This window comes from Corvus cornix, chromosome 10 (assembly GCF_000738735.6).
Source record: "Corvus cornix cornix isolate S_Up_H32 chromosome 10, ASM73873v5, whole genome shotgun sequence".
Classification (NCBI taxonomy): Eukaryota; Metazoa; Chordata; class Aves; order Passeriformes; family Corvidae; genus Corvus; species Corvus cornix.
In genome coordinates, this window is record NC_046340.1 from 4,294,936 (window position 1) to 4,310,507 (window position 15,572).

The 15,572-nt window shown below is 38.9% G+C and overlaps 1 long non-coding RNA gene across 1 annotated transcript; it reads left to right on the forward strand.

Moving 5' to 3' along the window:
- Window positions 1-779: 779 nt before the first annotated feature.
- Window positions 780-12,362, forward strand: LOC104683955. Its single transcript, XR_002043547.3, has 5 exons — window positions 780-862; window positions 8,629-8,679; window positions 9,727-9,849; window positions 11,481-11,602; window positions 11,958-12,362. It is a non-coding gene; the product is annotated as an uncharacterized LOC104683955 (long non-coding RNA).
- The last annotated feature ends 3,210 nt before the right edge of the window (window positions 12,363-15,572 follow it).

A 15,572-nucleotide genomic window follows, 5' to 3' on the forward strand; every position in this document is an offset into this window, starting at 1 on the left:
AAGCTGCAATGAAGCCTTTCTCTGCGTTAAAATAACTCTGGTACCAGGAACAGTGTAATCTTACCAGGGTGAGGTCAAAAAGTGCTGTTTTACCCTGAAGCAGAATACTTGACTCAGGCAGTAGATGAAATTAATCTCTCCTGATCTCTCCATTGCAACTGCTGGATGGCTTCCAAGGCTCGAGCAGGCCTGTGGAGCATTAGCTCGAGTACTTCAGGATTCCTGTGGGCTGAAAAAAGACACATCCTATAAATGCTGCTTCAGTTCTCCACTCACACCGCTGGCAGCTCTGCAGCAAGCAGAGCACAGGATGCAGTGGCAGATCTCGGTGGCTGAGATTTTCTTTACTGAGCCTCTTCATAGGACTCAAACCAAGTGCAGCTGCCCTGGTTAGAGCTCATCAGTCCCACATTTCACCCTCTAGAAAAGAGGCACTGACAGTTCTCCTAAATCATTAAGCTCCTAGATGGTAATTTAAACAAACAAACAAAACCCAGGGACATTCGGGGTGTGACTGCTGGGAGTATTTTAACTCCACAGGCACGAGATTCTCACACCTACTGTAATTCCTGAGATTCCTACTTCACACTTAATTGAGATTGGATATGGATTCATATGTTCTGAGAGAACAGAGCCTCTCTTTGGCATTTATTTTGTTAACATACACAAGTTGTGACACAAATTTGGAGTTAAACTGACACTGGCTCAATGTAGTAATATACCAAACAGAAAGTTTACTGAAAAACTGTTAATTTTTCCCCCTCCAGCGTAGAACCACTGTTTTACTGTGCAACACAAGCTATTTGCTTTCTACTGCTTCGGAGTTTAGACTGCTTGGAGAGGCTGCAAATGAAAACAAAAGGTATTGGAAACCTCTAGTGTATTTCCTGAAAAGTAATCCAACTGAGGAGGTAAATGAGACCGATGGGTTTTGTCATGACTGAGAATGAAGAAAAATTAAGCTTCTCTCCACGGTAAATATTTACATGTTGGGTTGTGTAAAAATTTACTTGGAGGTAAGTATTTACAGTGGAAACAGCAACTGTTCTTTAAATAGCCATAATGTTCTGAATGTTGTTGCTAAAGCTTAGTTACTCTTTCTTCTTTGTTTTCTGACATTGTATGATGAAATGTCAGGTAATACACTTTCAGAGCACGAACCATCATCCTGTTTTATTGGTTTAATCAGTGTGAAAGGAATGATTTAATTCACTATCCAATTACATTCCTGAGTATGTTCATTTTAATAGGCTCAGTATTTCCCTAATTTGTCTGTTAATCATTAGAAATGTATCTCAACTCAGGGACTGCTGTGTCCTGGGTTTCAAGCTGGGATTAGCACAGTTCTAAGAAATCCAGAGCAAGTCTGTCTGGTGGAATTAGAGTATTTTGCACACACTCAGGTGGGAGCAAGGGGGGCTGATGGTTTGTGTGCTCAGGGCTGTGTGTGCTCATCTCCACAGGCACCCACCAAGGTCAGGATTGTCACTGGTTGATACAACTTCCTCAGGAGGGTTTAATTACCAGGAAAAGTGCATACAGTGACAGAAAAGTCAGTTTATCATGTGGTTAAATTGGCCTTGCAATTGGATGTTTTTGAGCTGGGCGAGTATTTGTATGTACTTTGTAGTGGCTGTACTGTAAATGGATCTCTGTGTCTTCACTGGAATGAAACATGTTTTTCTGAAAATTTACCTCCTGGTAGGAGTCAGGAAAGGGAGAGATTAACTTGTAGCATTATCACAAACTTGTTCAGCACAAATCTGAAAATTGAATTTATAAATCAGGGATTAGTTTTGCTAGGATGCTTTCCCCACAGCAAATTAAATGCCTTGAAAACATTGCTCATCCTTCTTAACTAACAGAAAATACTCCTTATTATTTATTTGTGGAATTATGAATATTATTGATTTCTACAGTGTTATCTATATAACTAGATGTTTATTAGAAATAAGCCAAGCCTGAGCAGTGAAATTGAAAGGATTTTTTTCCAGAGGTCTAAAATTTGATCATGTTGTTATTTGGACCTGCCATAAAGATAGAACCAAGAAGAAGGTTTCTAATAAGTCTCAGGGTATACTGCTAAATAAGAACTTCTCTCAAAAGTAATCTGTTTTCATGTATGATTGGGTGATTCCATAAAACCTTGAGTCTTTATTTCCCTTTTTCCTTTCAAAATGCAGTGCTTGTACATGATATAATGTTCTGTTTCCTGTTGGTTGTAATTCGACCAAGAAAGCCAAGCTTCCCAGACCTCTCCGGAAATAGGCTCATTCCCAAACAGAAAAACTGACAACAAGAGTTATTAATGTCCCCAAAAGCAAGCTCCTCTCTGCAAGACACATAGAAATATTTCAGTCTTCTGCAATCGTGTCAGTAGAGTTAGATAAGTTGTATAATATCTGGGGTCAAGAAGAAAAGATAAAGAAATAACTAAAAGTCACCCTGTAGGCAGCATAATACTTTGTTATAGCTCCAGTATTTAGCAAAGTCCATAGAGACACAACACAGTTTGGATACACCTATGAGAGAAATGATATCATTTTAACAGAGCTCCTTTAAGTGCAATGAAAGATCTGTTTTGATCCCCTCTTGGGGAAGCACATTTTCATGTTCCAGGATGAAACACTTGTTGCTTTTAGCTTTTTATGTTTCTGGCTTTGCAGTGAGAGTTGATTGACAAACAGCAAGTGCCATGTGCCTCCTCCTCACCCTGCAACCAGAAGGTTGGGGTTAAAAGTGAGAGGGAAAAATGGGAGAAGAAAAAATGAGACCTCAAGAAATTTGGCAGCATTGGAAATCTGTATGTACAATGAAGCGCTGAATGACACATGAAGGCAAGTCAGATTAATTATAAATTCTATGTGGTAAATTTCAGGATAAAAGTATTTTAGAAACTAAATCCCATATTGGTATGTTGCATTATCCTGAAGTGACCCTGGGCAGCCAAATGTTCTTGCATTCTGTCCTTGGCTCCTTTTTGCATTATACAGGTTCCTAAGCCAAATTTGCAAAGTTAAACATCTGAGCTGTAAATAAAGATCCCTAAAGCCTAACGTGCTTTCCTTGTTCTAAGAGTCCCTTCACAGTATGGCCTCAATTCAACTAAGTACTTAATATGTACTTAAATCCCACTTAAATCAATGGGATTTAAACATTTGCTTAAATGCTTTGCTAAATCATGGCCTATTAAACTGTCTCTGTTGGAGATCAAACTGTAATTTATATTGCTGTGATTTCTTCATCCGGTGTTAAACATGAGACCCCAAACTACATTTCACTGTAGTCTTGTTTGACTGAAGCTGAACTGTTTAGAGGGAATGTGTGTGCAAGACCTGTATTCCTCATGTGCAAGAAACAGGTTTTATTTATTTTGGTCATCAGCTGTTGTAAACTTACGGTCCTGATAAAGGGAAGTCAAATAAGCTCCGTTAAGAGGCTGAAAGTTTCTCACACACCATCATTTTGAAGATGAATAGCATGGAATTTTTCTTTTTCAGTCATGATTACAACTCCTGGTTAAACGTGGAAACATACAGTTATTTGTACAGAATGTAGATACACGAAAATATTTGTAGATGAAGGGAGAAGATTTTTATTCTTTTGCTGATTTGTTGGCAATCTCCTTCTGTTTTTGGTGGTTTTTTTTTTTTTTTTTTTTTTTGCAAATGCAACTATGGTTGACAAGCAAAACAGCCTTTTGTAGCTGAGGAGGCAGCAAGAAAAGGAGTTGCCAAAAGAGCCGTTAAGACTCTCCAAGTAAGAGTGTAGAGAAAATATGTCAAAAATATTGCAACTATATATAGTACAAATTTTTTAGAAGAAAGTCAGATGTCCCACTATGCCTGGGATGCCCATGGAGATTACTCTGGCTTTATCACTGTGTTTTTGGAAAAGAGTGAGGATGAATGGTGGGAAAGTGAGGACACTTCTTGACTTCTTCTTTTCTCTGCTTGTAGTGGAAATCAGCCAAAAATACAGCTCATATGCCAAGAAAGCCCCAATGAAGAGAGGAGTGGAAAATACCAGATGCTTAAATTTGTCTTGGATTTTCTCAAAACTGCTAATACTGGTTTTCTGCTTAATTAGCCAAATAAGGGATGGAGTGCATTTCTCTTTCATGTACAGATATTTCTTGGATCCTATGAGTTAACCACCTCTAGGGCACTGCTGTCCATGTCAGAGGAAGAGACTGATGTTGCTTTCCTAGACAACATTAAGAGGGATAATTGCTGTAGAGCACATCCCATACTCCTCACCCATAACACTGCTGCCCTCCCAGGATTCCCCCAAGACTGAGATTCCTGAGGCTGCTCGTTGTCTGGAAATCAGTTTACATTTCTATCCTGAGAAGGAATCACTCTCAATACATACATTTTTCCAAGCAGACAAGATTCATTTTCAATCCAAGCATTGCCTTTTGTTCAACGCTTTGTTTGTTGTGTCACATGTAATGACTCCAGTAATATTTGGGAAAAGAGATAACCAGAAAGCCTACAGCATTTGATTAATCTGCTAAGAATATCTGATACAGACAGCAGATGTAAGTGGTATGAATGCATACAATTTCATAGTAATGTTAACATTCCAGTTATTTCCATAATTTTATACAATATACAGATATATTAATATCCACTCCACACTTAGAAAAATGAATACATGCAGGATAGCTTATGTTTGAAACAAATGGATTTCAAGGTAATGTTTATATTCATAATATATTTTAATAATAATTTACTACTAATATTTAAAATCCATGTGTCATCATTTGGAGAAGAAATCCTACTTCAGAGTGTAAAACATGCCAAAAATTTAAGGGTTCATCTCTGATTTGAAAATGCTTGCTATGTACTTTTATATTAATATATATATGTATATGTATATATAATATAAGTGTTTCTTAGCAGGATTTTTTAAACTCTACAGTCAACCATTACAGGATTTCTGTGAAAGGCAGAAAACAGTAAGAAAACAGGGGAGGTAACTCTTTTCTCACATGTCATCTGATGTTACAATTTCTTCATGTCTGTGTGTTTATTGAGAAATCTTTCTTTTGCAGCTTCCTTTGTTCCCAAGCCTGGATAAAAATTATAACTACTTTTAAAAATCTTAGAACGTTGCAGTGCACTTTGTTTCACCTCAAAGGCTGATCTGTGAATTGCACATGAAAGTGCTACATGTTTTCATGTTGGATTTTTTAAGATTTAAAGTTTCCCCAAATATTTACTACTACCCACTCTTTTCTCACAACCAAGAAGTATAGATATAAAAATCCACTCCCTCTGATTTTCACACTCTTTATCACATATTGAATTAAATTAGAAGGAAAATGGAAAAGAGATTAAATTGCAATTATATTACTTTCTTCAAATGATCATAATTTGATTTAATTTCAAATAAAATATTAATAAAGTGCTAACTTTTCTTGGTGGGAAATTCCATTAATGGAACAGTTTCCCAGGGAAACAGAAGCAAAGTGATTAACTGTCCTTTCTGCTTCAGTAATGAGATCTTTCTAAAATAAACAGTTTTGCCTGGTTTAGCATTTGTCTCATGTACTTATGCCCAGTTCTAGAACCTCAACCTATGCGCATGGTATGTTCTGGACCTTGTTTTGGGGTCTCTTAACTCTCTGTCTTAATTGTCACACTTTTTAGAGGTTGTAAATTGCAGGCAAGCAATCTCCTTCAGATTCTATAATAAGAAATAGGAGAAAAAAATCACACACACGTCTAATTTCAGTGACACAGTGACTGAAAGTATTTTTAAAAAATAAATGTGAAAGATGTCCATATGCAAGTTCTCGTGAAAAGGTTCAGAGGTTCAAAATTAGATAATTTTAAGGTACTCTTGTGGATGGTTTTCAGTTAGAAAATTGAACTCCAGAAATGTCCCCCTGGCTAAATGAGGGTTTTGCAATGTTGAAATTAATCAATCAACTCTCCAATAAGAGCCAAGCCTCAAATCCACAAGCATGAAACAACAGCTAGTAATGGCTATGTGAATTGATTTCAGAAGGTTAAATGTGCACTTTCAGGGCTTAGAACAAAGTCCTTGTGGCCTTATCCAAAGGGGATATCTGTGTGACTCACATACTTTGCATACACTGTAATAATGAAAATTAAGGGACTGGGTTTAGATGAGGCCATGAAGGTTTTATTCATGGTTGAAATTTAGACCAGAGCTTTTTTTCTTGATGAACAAGGTCTGTGGAAGTCTGACATGGAGTAACTTTGTTCCCTCTTGGGGCAGAAAAAAGGATGTAAAAAACCCAAATGTACTAAATATATGTGTGATGTTAGATTTTTTTTTTTTTTTTTTTGGTTGATGGTTGGGCATATTTAAAGGACATAATAGGATTTTTTGTTAGACCTAGATTAAAATTGACAACAGCAAAAGTTGTTGGCTTCTCTGCTGAGGTTGTGGCTGAGGCTGGCATCAATTGTTTGTTTAAACTTTAGGAGAACCAGTCTGAAAAATGGCTCCATGGTAAGAAGGGGATGTAAATCTGAAAGTAATCATGCCTAATGCCTGGCTGGGTAGAAATAGGTAAGCTTTGGTTTACTGTTTAGCCAAAACTTTGCTCCAATATTGGCATAATTAAAGGATTTGAACAAGTGTAGCAATTCTGAATGGCTGAGAAACCTGACAAAGAGCCAGGTTTCAACCAAGAGCAGGATAGAGATGGATTCTGGAGAAATCCCATGTGGGTTTTCTCTGTGGGACTTTCCAAACTAAGGCTGTTACTATATATAGGCTAAACAGGGGATTCTGGGTTGTTTGACATTTAATATCTGTTACAGAAGAGGTTTCCAGGCTAAAATCAAGGTTATGTCCTTCAGACCTGCAGAAAATCACGATTACCACAAGGGCATGTAGATCTCCCTGGACTCAAGTGTTTGTGTTACCCATGCTTGAACTGTTTCAGACAGATGAGGTAGAGCTTGGATTTCAGCTGTTCTCACTCAGAGGGAGTGGGAGTCCTTGGCTGAGATTGCTGTTTAGGTGCTGTTGATCTTCCTTGTCAGGGCAACGTTTCCAGGGCTAGGTGACCAGCCAAGCTTTTCCTAGTCAAGCTTTTCCTAGTCAAGCTTGTGTTTAGAATTATGCATGTGTTCCTTGGCTGAATTGGAGCTTAAGACCAAAAGCTGGTGTCAAGCTAGGACATGGCATGGCCAGTTACCAAAAAATCCAAAATGAAAAGGAATGGGTGGTGTAGTGACCGGGCACTGTGAGCAGTGAATGGCAGCCAAGCATGAGAAAGATGGAAGGTTTGACAATCAGTGTAATTAACACAAAAAGCCTAATTGCAGAAAACAGAGATGCAGAGGCTTCAAAAGAACTTCCAAAAAAAGATTTATTTCAAAAAAGCAGAAAGAAAAAGTCATCTGATGCTGATGATTTGAATTGTGTGGAGCATATAACCAAAAACTGAGCAGAACAAAACACAAAACAGGAAGGGAAAAAAATCTAAAAAAATCAGGCAAATTATTAATTTATTTTTTAAAATCCTTTTTAATGATGCTTTGACAAATGTCACAAGGATTTGCATTTTTGAAAGAAGCAGCTTCTTGGAGTGGCCACATGCATTTGAGGTACTTTGAGCCCTTTAGCTGAGGGCTCTGCATGCTCACTGCGATGCCACAGCCTCTGCAGCCATCTCGTGGGGACACGGCGCCTGGTCACCCAGGAGAGCCAGGCTGGGACACTCAGCTGCTCAGCAGCACAGCCTGGCTGGGAAAGGCTCATCTCTAGGCTCTGCTTCCTTGTCACCATGAATTTTTACTGAGGCAGAGTAAGCAGAGTCCTACAGCACCTGCCAGTGAGTCTGACTGTAAAAATTGAGGTGATGCAAATCCTGGGCGTTTTCCCCCTCCCTAATCATCCTAGACTTACAGTAGGAGTAAGCACGAAGAGCCTGGGGCACTGGTTGCAAAGCAGCTGAAGGTCCCTTTCATGCTGAAGCTACATCTGTGTGTCCTGGCAGAGCACAAGACTTCCCAAAGGAACCTTGGAAAGGTTGGCTGTGTTTGACAGCAGCACCAATAGGCTGCAAGGCTGAACAAGCTATTTCTGTTTCCTCCTCCCATCAACTCAGATGCCTTCTGTTTTTCTGTTCTCTCTGATTATACCCTTACTGATCCTATCCTGCCAACTCAACCAGCCAAATTCGACTCGGGGACGGTATTTCCTTTTTCGTAATTGTTTTACTGTCTTCCTCTCTATGTCTTCTTGGCAGTTTTTTGCTCTGCAGATCAGTGAAAGAAAGGATGCTCATTTCACTGGAAATAGCAGTCATTTTCCTGAGGGTTTTGTTTATTCAGCTTACAGAAAGGCAGAGACCAAGCAAGCTGATTTGTCCTGATAGGACCAAGTGATGGAGGTACAGGGCCATTCACTTCATGGATTCTTCTCTAAGGACTATTAATGCCTTTTGACTATGCTTATCCCACTGCCAGCAGTCAGCCTTTTGCCCCAGCAGGTGCTGTTAAATATTCCAGGTGAAGCTTCCCTTTCTGCTTCCAGTGATTCACCAGCAGTTTGGGACACAAAGGGATCACAGGCTGTTAACCCAGACAGGTAGAAATATGTTCATCACACTGAATATAATTTCTTTGAATTCCCTAGGTGAAGTTCCTGCAGATCCCTAGCAAGCTGGCCCACTACCACCATTCCCAGGTGAGCTGTCTGTGTTTAACCATCCACTTGACAATGGAAGGATTCCAGTCCTCAGGTTTGTCTGTTAATGACCCTTTTTCCTTGATCTGGTGGGCAGAGTGGAAATGGTTTCTTGGTGAGGACTAGTGCCTGTGTTCTAAATGTGTGGGAGGTCATGGCAAAAAGCTGCCATGAGCTCGTAGTCAAGGCTTTGTCAAGAGCTGAGTAGCTGCAGAAGCTGTAACCTTTGTTGCCTTCTAAGGTTCTCTGACTTTGGTCCCCCACTGAAGTTTTTCCTCCCAAGAGCTTCAGAAATGTATGCACAGAAAAGGATTTTTAAAAAAAACCCAACTTTTTTCACCGTTTGATCAGGGAATTGCAGTTTATTGTAGCACTCATTTAAATGCTCAGAAACTATTATCTCCAACAGATGAACTTGCAATGAAAAGGATTAAACAGCCAAACCACCTGTGTTTGTGTAAAAAGCACCATAAATTGATTAAGCAGTTGTCAACCGGATCTGAGATGTGGGATGAGATATGAGAGCTAAATCGAAGTATAATTACCAAAGGTGTAATAATTATTGATGTGGCTACCCAGGTTTTCAAAAATGTTTGTTACTTAAAGAAAATCTTCAGACATCTCAATGTTTCCCCTCTAACTTCTGTTCCTAGGAATCTCTCAAGAATTTTCCTAACCTGATAATTTTTCTTTGTGTGTCACTCATGTTATTTGCTGAAACACACATGGTCCACGAACAACCAGTGAAACTCACTGCTAAATGATCTTTTACATATTCTGAGACCTGGACATTTAGACAATGTCTGTTTATCACACTCAGAAGAATTCCTTTTGGACTGGTTTGGATATGGTGTGAGTCAGAGCATCCTGGGTTCCAGCATTAGGTCTGATGCAATCTGCTCCCCTCCAGTCTCTCCTGTTGCTGTCTGGTTGCTGCATTGCTACATTTCCCACTTCTATCCAGTTGTACTTGGCAGACACTTCCCAAATCAGGGGACAAATGCTTTAGGCATTGCTTTCATGCCTTGACTTTTCTTTTTACTACAGAGTTTCCTGCGAGGTGCTGCTCTGGCCACAGGGAGAATACAACCATCAGGAATGGGCGCTTGAGAGTTTTTACCTTCTAAAGCAGAGATTTATGATCCAGTGACTTGAACCTTTCACTTTCAGGTATTCTTAGTTTCCAGCTGATCTACAGAAAAGCACATTGATGTTAAATGTTCCAGGAAATCCGTGTGCATCACCTCAAATGACAGAATCTTGTTTAGCTACATTCATCTTTGATTCCAATTGTTTTGTCTCTCTGCATGTGTGCAGATTATTCAGTTGGCTTTTTTTTCCACAGAGAAGCCCAGGTTCCTAAGCTCATTGATCTGGTTTCTTCATTTTAGGTCATGTTACAAATTTCAAATCAGGTTACAAGAAAATCAGATTAGTTTCTTGTGCTTAAACAGAACACTTAAATGTCTGGACCTGGTACTTAAAAACTTATATTTTACAGAATTCGTCTACTTTGGGCATGCAGGAGGAGCAGAGCACTCAGTACTGAATGCATTGCCCTTAATTTTATTTCAAGGACACTTTTCACAATAAGTATACAGTGGATTATACTAATAATGCGAGATAGTTATTTTCAGAAGCATGCTCCAGCAGTTGAAACATCAGTGCTGTTTCAACTGTAAGTTTCATTTACTTTCTTCAGGAGGGACTATGAATGTGACAGATCCCATGTTCTGCACTCCAAGCTTGTTTTATGTTCTGGCACTTGCAATATATTGATTTTATTATCCATCATTACGAGAAGAAAGAAATTAGTTTTTATGAAAATTAGACAATGGAGTCACATTTCTAGGAAACATTACTCATCGGAATCAGACCCCTCCCTTTTGTATAAGAAATCATCTAACTACTGATGAGAATTTCACCTTTCAGCAGAAGATATTATTTCTCTGAATGTATTCATTTGTTCTCGGTCAGAGGGTGTGGGACCAGCCTTTGAACAAAGCTGTTATTGCATCACCACATTTTCCCCTGCTCCACGATGGCCAATGAATGGAAGGTGGAGTCCTTGTCCTATAAACAATATTTCCAAGGTTTTTATGGCTGGAATCCTTGCTTGCACTAGAGCATCTTCAAAGCCCTTAGCAAGCACTGGAAAAAGGACTGAAAACCTTCAGTAGGCTCTGAATGGGAGCTTAAATATCCCTTCAATTAGATTTGCTGTTGATAAATGTTAAAAACAATAATATTTTTCTAGCCACCTGCAGATATTAAGCATTTAATGTGGCACTGGATATTTATGCTATACTGAAGAAGTAGTGCCTAAAAAGTTCACTGAATAATTAAGCAAAAAAGGTTAAAGTAAAAAACATTCCATTCTTAATGTTACTGATATTAAAAAGTAAAGAAAAAAACCCCAACCTTAAATGAAAAAGTGGTGCAGTTTATATACCTAAGAGAGGAAGGAGGATAATAAAAGCTTTTTCTCCATATTAGGGGATTTTTTTCCTAATTAATTGCTCACTCCTTATTAGCAGATCAAAAGAATGGCTTTTTAGTTCTGAACACTGACCTGGACTTCGAGTGGGGATTTAACTGTTTCGAGACTTTTGCATCAGTCTCCTGTGACTTTAGTGCTCTTGGGTTTATCTTGGCTTCCCATTGCCATCCTATGCTCTGCAATTAAACTTGTGACTGAATCTGCAGCATTTATTTGAGGGGGTTTTTTTTTAGCTGAAAACACCTTCTTTTCGATGTTTTGTTTATGTCCTAAGAGTTAATCTCAATTTTCCTCCCCAAAGGAACCCGTTAACGCTGGGAGCAGCTTGGCCACACGGTGGAGCGTTCGGCTCTCTCTCTCTGCAGGGAGAAACGCTCCAAAAGCTGCCGGGATCCTCCAGCACAAAGGGATGCTGCAAGTCCTGTGAGTTCTCCCGGAAGCACCGATCTTTACGGTGATTTATGGTTATACGTGTAATAAGAGGTGGGAATGGCTTTTGCCCCTGCCCAGGTCTGGAAACGACATCTAATGGGGAAATTAATTAGCAGTGCGTTTAATTCAGGCCAGCAAATGCAGTTTGCCTTCGGCATGACGACTGCACTCTTGGCCTCCTATCACATGCAGGTGAAGGGGTTCTCATCCTGCTGATGACCCCGGATACATCAAATCCATCACACAAATACATTTATGTTACAGATAAAAGCAGGGTGCTGTCCTCACCCTGTTCCCCACGGGACTGCTGCCTACAAAGCTCATTATTTGCTTTGCCTTCCTCCAGGCTCATCTTGTGCAGAGCTTGACTTGGATCACATAGAAGGGAAAGGCTAAGGACCAGCAGCAGATGCAGGAACATTACTTAATAAATTGCTAATACATCCTCATTAACAGAGAAGCCCTTCCAGAGTGGATATTAAGACAAAGAGCTTTTGGCATTTGTGCAGACTTAAGGGAACATCTGTGTTTGTGATGGCAGAAGATTCATTGTGTGATAATAGAAGGAGCCTCAAAGGAAAATCCTTTTTTACTCATAAAAAGTAAGACTTTTTATAAGAACTTTCACTGATGTTCTTTCTGTGGTTTTTTTCCAGATGTCACTACTTTCATCACTTTTTCTTTCCTATTGATAGATCCATTTAGAAATGAATACACATCCTGAAAGAACTAATTAAACCATGCACCAATACTTCCAGTAGTTCTGTTTTCTTGTTCACCTTCATGTGCTTTGATTTACAATACAAATCTAGAGGTCTGCACAGGCTGAGTTAAATAACTTCCTACCTTGGAGTTGGTTTAGTTTAATTCTTTAAGCACTTAAACCAGTTACCCAATTAAACAAGTCAGTATTAGTTACAGCTGAGATGATTTACAAGTTGAGAAGAGATTGCACTCATTTAATTAAACGTAAAAAAAAATTGATTGAATTCTGTTGATATATTTTCTTCATTTAAATGTCACCTTAGAAACATTTTTAAATTGTGGAAAGAACTGCACATCTTGAAACCTTGAGAAGAATATATGGGGTTGTTTAAAAGTGGGAACTTAATGATTATACCATAAGCAGGAAGTACAGGAAAGGGGAGTGAAAAAAAAAAGAAATCAGACTTAGTTTGTTGTGCAATACTAATGAAAAGCTAAATATTAATGATAGGTTGTGAGTCATAATTTTCTTATTAAGATTTAAATTGTTTTGCTCGAGCAGAGCCTCTGAGGCTGCCCATATGCATCTTCATAGCACATCTCAAATCTTAGATGGGTTAATTTAGCAAAGCCCATGCTGGCTATTAAAGAGCTTTCTCAAAACGTTCCACCTACAGAGGATATAAAACGTACCATGAGACCAGTGAGCACAATAGATGAACTTACAAAAACCAGCATGTGTTTAATGTGTGCTGGCAGGAAGGGTATCATTACCACAGTAACTAAGAAAGTCTCCTCACTGCTTATATGATTTCAGGCTTTTCTTGTAACTTTTGGGCTCAAATGCTTGATGTCCATAACCTCAATGATAATTAATTCAGCAGCAGATAAAGGTATTTGCATGGTGAGATCCTGGGAAGAAAGGACTGTTTGAAATACATGTATTAAGATTTTGTTAGTGTTTACCTAATGTTTGTAAGCTGCATTTTGTGTTGTTTTTACAATCCTTTTGCACTGAGTGTAGCACACACAAAAGCCCCCCAAATGCAAGCAACAAAAAATTCTGAGATCCTCACTTTAAAAAATGGGTTAAGAAAGGATCCTCCCTTCAAGATGTGAGTGCTCCATGTGGTCTCCCAGGAACTGGGCTATGAGCAGTTAATGCAAAGGCTATGGGACTGACTTCCCATCCACTGAAGGCAGGGGCAAAAATATTATTTTATTCATCATTGCAGTGTTCCCCCTGTTCAGCTGAATCCCATCAATTCAGAACACTCAGAAGTTCTATAGCTGTGTCTTTTCCTTTTGAGACTGAAAAGCTATTATGAGAAAATTTGTTATGTTGAAAAAGTGAGGGTGCTAATGGATTATGAAGTGTCTGGGTTAACCTTACTAGGGATGTTTTCATTGGGATAACTCAATTTAATATAGCATAATAGAATTTTCTAGTGTATGTGAAAGTCCAAATGGTGATGTGTAAAAGCAAAGATGAAAAGTCCCTTTGAGAAATCTGTTTGAAAGCTGATTATCTGAAATCGCTGTAACCTTATAACTGCTTATTCTAGTGATGAGATAATGATATAATTTAGAAGTGGGTGGCTTAGTGATGTATGTTTCATTTAGATTCTTCCTAATAGGTGACATTTGTTGAAAGCTGGCTCTTGAACTGTGCTGCATGCCTTTGCTATCTATCTGCCTTGGAGCTGTTGGAGACTGTAATTGCATTTTGCTTCATTTCCTGTATAATTTATGTGAAAATCCCTCAGTGGCAGGAAAGTACAAAGTCCAGATAATGAGTACGTGACAATGTATAAGATTTAAGATGGCTGTTTAGGTTGCAGCTTGAACTGCCCATGACTCAGGCACTTTCAAGGTCATCTGATATTTACTAAGCTCAGCCACCACAGTGCTTCTGAGGCTGTAGAAAATTAAAAACATTTTGTCTGCTTTTAATAAACATCAATCTCAACATCATTATTCTTAGCTGTAGGGGTGTGTCTTCGGGGTAAGAAGAAATCTCCAAATTTATTGCACTGAGTTACTGCAGCATTTAGCCACACTGCCTTTGTGTGAAGAATATTAAAAAAAGTTTTCTGCAAGGGTGTCATATTTTGAAGTCTCCAAAGCTTTTCTTTTTTGTTATGTTACACTTTCAGAGTTTCCCCTTGGCAGTTTCTTGATCTATTTCTAGATCTATTTTTTAAAATTAATGTGTTAGGTGCTGAATTCAGGTGATCATGTTACCACAGCCTGGTACCCCCAGCTTTCCCAAGTACAGTGTTGGTGCAATATCCTGGAAAGAAGAGGAATAAGCTCATCTCTGCAGACAGTAATTTGAGTAGCTGCCTTTGTGGTTTTTTCTTGGACAATGATGATTACTGTTTGCTAATGAGTTAAGTATTGTGTACCTAAGCAACCTCCTAGGTTGTAGTAGAATTACTAACATTCCTTATGCAGTGAATTAAGATCATCTGAATTTCCTCACCCCTTTTTTATGAACATCTCCTTTGTGAAAAGGTTAGTCAATAAATGTAGGTGAGCTAATCTTACTATTCCAATGCCAAACCCTCTAAAATTAGGGTGCAATTTTGTCCTGGGAAATTGAGTGGATGTTACAAAAAGCAAGGAAACTAGAAATAGATTTTTATGGATGTCTGCTCCAGACACATCCCACCTCTTCCAGGCTTTTGACTAGTAAGGTTGTCCCAGGTGTCATCACTCTGGAAAGCCCTGGCTATTCAGTTACTTTCTGCCATTGTGAGCTCCTGGAACTCTTCCTCTCTTATTCTAAAATGAAAAAATTCTTTTCTTAAAAATTTATTTATAAAACGTTCTAAAATTATCGTCTTCATTTTTCACTGACTCCTAGGTCTGGCTTGCAATGACTCACGTAAGTCTGGAAAATAATTTGGTTACAGTGCTTTCAAAAAGGTGTCTGGTGACATGCACATGTCTGTGGGATGCACATCATACGGCTGGGGTAGGCAAAGCTGCACAAAATACTGATTTCCTCATAGCAGAAGTAGCTGCAGATTATGTATTATCCTTGAAAAATCAGTTTCTGATGGTGTTTAATTACTTTTTGCCACCTGAAAGTAGAGAGCTGCAAGTCCCAGGGACAGTGAGCCAGGCTGGCCAGGGCAGTGCTGCAAGCCAGGCATCAGCTGAAGTGGCTGTAAAAGTTGTTGAGGCCTGTTCTGCCCCACCATGGGTGCTTGGCTTGGCATGGGGCTGTTTGTTTGTCCTTTGCTTCCCT